The sequence below is a fragment of the Nicotiana tomentosiformis genome, chromosome 11 (genome assembly GCF_000390325.3).
Source record: "Nicotiana tomentosiformis chromosome 11, ASM39032v3, whole genome shotgun sequence".
NCBI classification, from domain to species: Eukaryota; Viridiplantae; Streptophyta; class Magnoliopsida; order Solanales; family Solanaceae; genus Nicotiana; species Nicotiana tomentosiformis.
The window spans coordinates 28680072-28686071 of NC_090822.1; positions in this window are offsets into that span (position 1 = coordinate 28680072).

A 6000-nucleotide genomic window follows, 5' to 3' on the forward strand; every position below is an offset into this window, starting at 1 on the left:
AAATCCTGATACATCTTTGCGGCACCTGGATGAATAGAGTACCGCGAACTATGAGCTTCCTAGAGAATTAACTCACGCAAACTATCTACATTAGGCACACATATCCTGCTCTGCATCCATAATACACCGTCATCTTTAATAGTGATTTCCTTGGCATCACCGTGCTGAACCGTCTCCTTAAGGACAAGCAGATGGGAGTCATCATACTGACATTCTATGATACGATCATAAAGAGGAGACTGACAAACCACATAAGCCAATACTTAGTTCGGATCCAAAACATCCATTCTAACCAACTGTTGGCCAAGGCCTGAACATCCAAGGCTAAAGGCCTCTCTGCTACAGGTATGTATGCTAAGATACCCAAACTCTCCGCCTTACGGCTCAAGGCATCGGCCACCACATTGGGCTTTCCGGGATGATAGAGAATGGTGATATCATAATCCTTAAGTAACTCTAACCACCACCGCTTCCGCAAATTAAGATCCTTCTGTTTAAACAAATATTGTAGACTCCGGTGATCGGTATAAACCTCACAATGGACACCGTATAAATAATGCCGCCAAATTTTCAAGGCGTTAACTATAGCTGCTAACACAAGGTCGTGGACCGGATAATTCTTCTCATGTACCTTTAACTGTCTGGATGCATAGGCAATCACCCTACCATATTGCATCAGCATTGTGCCGAGACCAATATGCGATACGCTACAATACATAGTATAATACTCTGAACTTGTAGGTAACACCAATACTGGGGCTGTAGTCAAAGCTGTCTTGAGCTTCTGAAAGCTCTCTTCACACTCATTCGACCTCCTGAACGAAGTACCTTTCTGGGTCAATTTAGTCAAAGGCGATGCAATAGATGAGAAACCCTCCACAAAGCGACGATAATAACCGGCTAAGCCAAGAAAACTATGAATCGCAGTAGCTGAAGATGGCCTGGGCCAACTCTGAACTGCCTCTATTTTCTTTGGATCCACCTTAATTCCTTCACTAAACACTATTTGTCCTAAGTATTCCACTAAACTAAGACAGAACTCATATTTAGAGAATTTGGCATAAAGTCTCCCCTCTCTCAGTTTCTGTATTACAATACCCAAGTGTTGTGCATGCTCCTCCTGGCTACGTGAGTACACCAGGATATCATCAATAAATACTACTACAAATAAATCAAGATATATCTGAAATACAATATTTATCAAGTGTATAAATGATGTTGGGCGTTGGTCAGCCCAAAAGACATCACGAGAAATTCATAGTGGCCATAATGAGTCCTAAATGTTGTCTTTAGAATATCCGAATCCCAAATTTTCAACTGGTGATACCCAGATCTCAAATCAATTTTGGAGAACACCCTCGCTCCCTGGCTGGTCAAATAAAAATGGGTTGAGTGCCCGGCACCAAGTCAATACTGAAATCAATATCCATGTCAGGTGGCATACCCGACAGGTCTGCAGGGAGTACATTCGAAAAGTCTTGCACTACCGGCACTGAATCAATAGAAGGAGTATCTGCGTCAACATCTCTCACAAAGGAAAAATATGACAAACATCCCTTTTCAACCATACATTGGTCCTTCAATTAAGAAATTACCCTGTCGGGAACATAGTCTAGAGAACCTCTCCATTCGACCTTCGACAACCCCGTCATTGGTAATGTCACAGTTTTTGCGTGACATTCCAGAATAGCATGACATGGAGAACAAATAATCCATACCTAGAACTACATCGAAATCAACCATACTGAGCAATAAAAGATCAAATCTAGTCTCCAGTCCCCCAATAGTTACCAATCACGACCGATACACATGGTCCACAATAATAGTATCGCCCACCGGCGTAGATACATGAACAGCTAAAACTAAGGACTCACGGGGCATATCTAGATAATAAGCATAATATGATGATACATATGAATAAGTGGAACCAGGGTCAAGTAATATAGAAGACTCCCTGTGGCACACTGAAATAATACATGTTATAACTACATCTAAAGCAACAACATCTGGCCTGGCAGGAAAAGCATAGAACCGGGCCTGACCACCACTGGATCGGCCTCCCCCTCTTTGGTGACCCCTAGCGGACTGAGCCCCACCCCGAGGTGGATGGGCGGTTGGTGGAGCAACTGGTGCAGAAGTAGTAGCTTGACTCATCTGCTGAACTGGATCTCGAGTAAGGCAGCGGCAATATTTCCTCCCATGACTGATCTCTCTACACTCATAGCACTCCCTCTATATGAATGGTGGGGAGTTGTGGGGCGGACCTCGAGAACCAGAATAACTACCAGATGAACCTAGTATAGATGATCCCTAAACTGAAGGAGCATGGGGCATACTCTGGGCTAGAAGTGCACTGAGAGATGACTGACCCTGATGATAACTATATAAACCATGGCTGGATGATGCACCACAGTGAACTGGATGACCCGTCTGTGTGTGTCTGTAAGGACAACCCCTGTTGTGGTAGGACTTCCCTCCAGAAGGTACCCCACCAGAACCGCCCAAGCCTCGAGGATTCTTGGCCTCCCTCTCACCACGCTCATGGCTACGGACCACCTCTCCCTAGTCATAAGTAACCGCAGCTGATATGTGAGGCCATCCAAGCTGCGTGACGAGCCAACTCAGAAAATCTCATCTCGTACTGCATCATAGACATGCCATCCTGACGTAGCTGCTCAAACTGTCTGTGCAGCTCCTCTCTATGAGACTACGGCACAAACTTCTCCAAAAAGAGAACAGAGAACTCTTGCAATGTAAGTGGTTCTGCACCGACTGACCCGCACATCTCATAAGCCTCCCACTATCTGAAGGCAGCCCAAAAACTGAAAAGTAGTGAATGAGACCCCACTGGTCTCTAGAATACCCGATGTCCGAAGTATCCGCTGGAACTTATCAAGAAAACCCTAAGCATCCTCTGACTCAGCACCGCTAAATGATGGAGGTCGAAGCCTCCCAAATACCTCAAGTCTCCTTTGCCCATCATCTGCCATAACCGGGACTACCGGGGCTTGAGCAGTCCCCGGTATCTGAAGTCCATGCACCACCTAATCTAGAGTACGGACAACAGGGGTATGAGTACCTCCCCCAGCCTGAGAAGTGGCAGGTGCGGCCTGAGCCGAAGCCACCTGAGCAAGGCTGGTGCAAACTATCAATATCTGGGCCAGAGCCTCCTGAAGGCCTGGAATCACAATGGGCACAACTGGTGCCTGAGCTGGTCCTATCGGCTCAGCTATATCTGGAATCTGCTCCTGAGCTGGATCAACTAGTGGTGCTACAGGTGCTGCTCTAACTCTTGTACGAGCTACACCTCAACCTCTACCTCAACCCCGGCCTCTACCACGGCCCGAGCCTCTCGCGGCCCTAACTGGTGGCACTGGTGGCTGACTGTCCGATCCAGTAGTACGTGTCCTCACCATCTGTGAGAGAATAGAATAACAAAAGTTTAGTTTGCGAAATCAAAAAATTTGCACTACAGAATATAAGAAAGTGAAATTTTCCTAAGGGTTATGCAGAAAAGTACAAACGTCTCTGTACTGATCCGCAAGACTACTAAACTTGCTCATGACTCGTGAGACCTATGTAACCTAGTCTCTGATACCAACTTGTCACAACCCAAAATCTCTCCTGTCGTAATGGTGCCTATCTCAATACTAGGCAAGCCGACAATATCAATAAACCACCATATCATTTAAGTTTGAAAACATAATATTTAAATTCAGTGGACGAAATCTCACAAATACAGATATAGACACTCCCAAAACCTAGTGTGACTGAGTACATGAGCATATAATATGAATACAAAGTCTGACTGATAAAATACTGTCTGAAAGTATAGAAAAGTACAATAACTGAAAGAAAGAGAGTCAAGGTTAGCGAACTCCAGACAGCTACCATGGGAGTCTCCAACTGATAGCACTCTGAGATCTAATGGTCGCCGTGTTCGAAAGCACTTGGATCTGCACACGAGGTTCAGAGTGTAATATGAGTACAACCAACTCGATACGTAACAAGACTAACCTCTGGGCTGAAAGTAGTGACGATCTCCACAGGTACAATCCAATATAAATAATGGTACATAAATGTAGGCATTCTTTCAAGTTCAACAGTTAAACTCAGTACAAGTGAAATAGATCAATACTGCATGATAAGAGGAATATGATATCTCAGTGAACAGACCTCATGTAATAATGGTCACAAATCATTCGGTCATTCGGTACTGTTTATGGCCAATTCAGCCCAGGGATATTCCATCATGTATATATATACACATCAACTGTCAGTCAGTTACTCTTTACCGTTTAAGGCCAATCCATCCCTGGGATAATTTATCCCCAAATATAAATGATACGAACAAGATCTATGTCCAGGGAAATTCATCACAATATAAATAAGTAAGTCAAGTCCATGCCCTAGGAAATCCATCCCGAATATATAATTATTTACGCTCATTTGTGGTGTGTACAGACTCCGGAGGGGCTCCTTCAGCCCAAGCGCTATATAAAGCCGATAAGCCTACTACGACGTGTAGCCCAATCCCATAATAATAAAGCCTATAAGTCATATTGCAGGTGGCCAGCCCCGATCCCTATAATAGTAAAGCCTATAAGGCCTGCTATAGGCGGGCAACCGCAATCCTTATAATAATAATAATATATATAAAGCCAATATGGCATGCTGCGGCGAGCACCTCGATCCCATAAATATCCTCACAATGGATGAATATGATTGAGTGTGAATGTAAATTTTTAAAATAATTAATTTAATAGCAACACGAGCATATGGGTCCTAAAATATCGGCACGTAGCCTAAACGTGATCTTTAATAAGAGACTCAACTCAATTTCTCTAGCACGTTGGAAATTTTCATATAATAACACGATTCTTTAATTTTTACAACTTCACATAATTTATTCAAGTTACAATTTTAGTGGTGCACGTCCATACGCTCGTCAACTATCGTGTGCGGCACCTCCAAACAATTTATATAACACCAATTCGGAGATTCATACCCTCAGAACCAAGTTTAGAAGTATTACTTACCTCAAATCGTATAATTTCTTACTCCGCAATGCCCTTGCCTCGTAAATTGGTCTCCTAAAGCCTTGTATCTAGCCACAATTAATATGATCCAGTCAATATAAATTATTGGAATTAATTCAATAAGAAAATACTATTTTTTCAATAAAATCCAAAATTTAATTCCAAATATTGCCCGTGGGGACCACGTTTCGGAACCCGACAAATGTTACAAAATAAGAAAGCATTGAACCACAACTCCAACCATACTAATTTTACTAAATTCCGACATCAACTCAACCTCCAAATCCTCCAATCTTATTTTCAAATCCCTAGGTTTAAATCCTCGATTTACACCTCAAAAAACATGTAATCTAGTCGGATTATTCGATGTTAATTCAATATTATGAAGTATAAATGATCACTAGTAACTTACCTCAAGTTTTCCTTGAATTCTCTCTGAAAATCGCCCCCAAAACCGTGCTTGAAGGTCCAAAATTGAGAAAATCACAAACCCTTCTGTTTTTGTACACTATCTAGAGGTTCCGCACCTACGGAATTTTTAACTGCTTTTGCGCAACCGTTTTTATGGATTTTCCCCCGCTTCTGCGCATATTATCGCTTCTGCGATACCCCACGTGCAGGTGCGTGTCCGCACCTGCGAGGTTCCTTCCGCATCTGTGCTCCACAGTCACCAACCCAGCCTCCGCTTCTGCGCATCCCTGCGAGCTCGCTTATGCGAGATTTCTGTCCGCTTCTGCGGACCTTACACACCTGTGATGCCCATTGCATTTCTGCGTGCTCGCACCTATGAGCCAAGTTCTGCAGGTGCGATTGCACCATAAGGCAGAAACTTCAGCAGTCTTCCAAATTCAAAAATCGATCTGTTAACCATCTGAAACTCACCCAAGACCCTTGGGACTTCAACTAATTTTTCGGACACACTCCTAAGTCCAAAATCACCATACAGAGCTATTGGAATCAT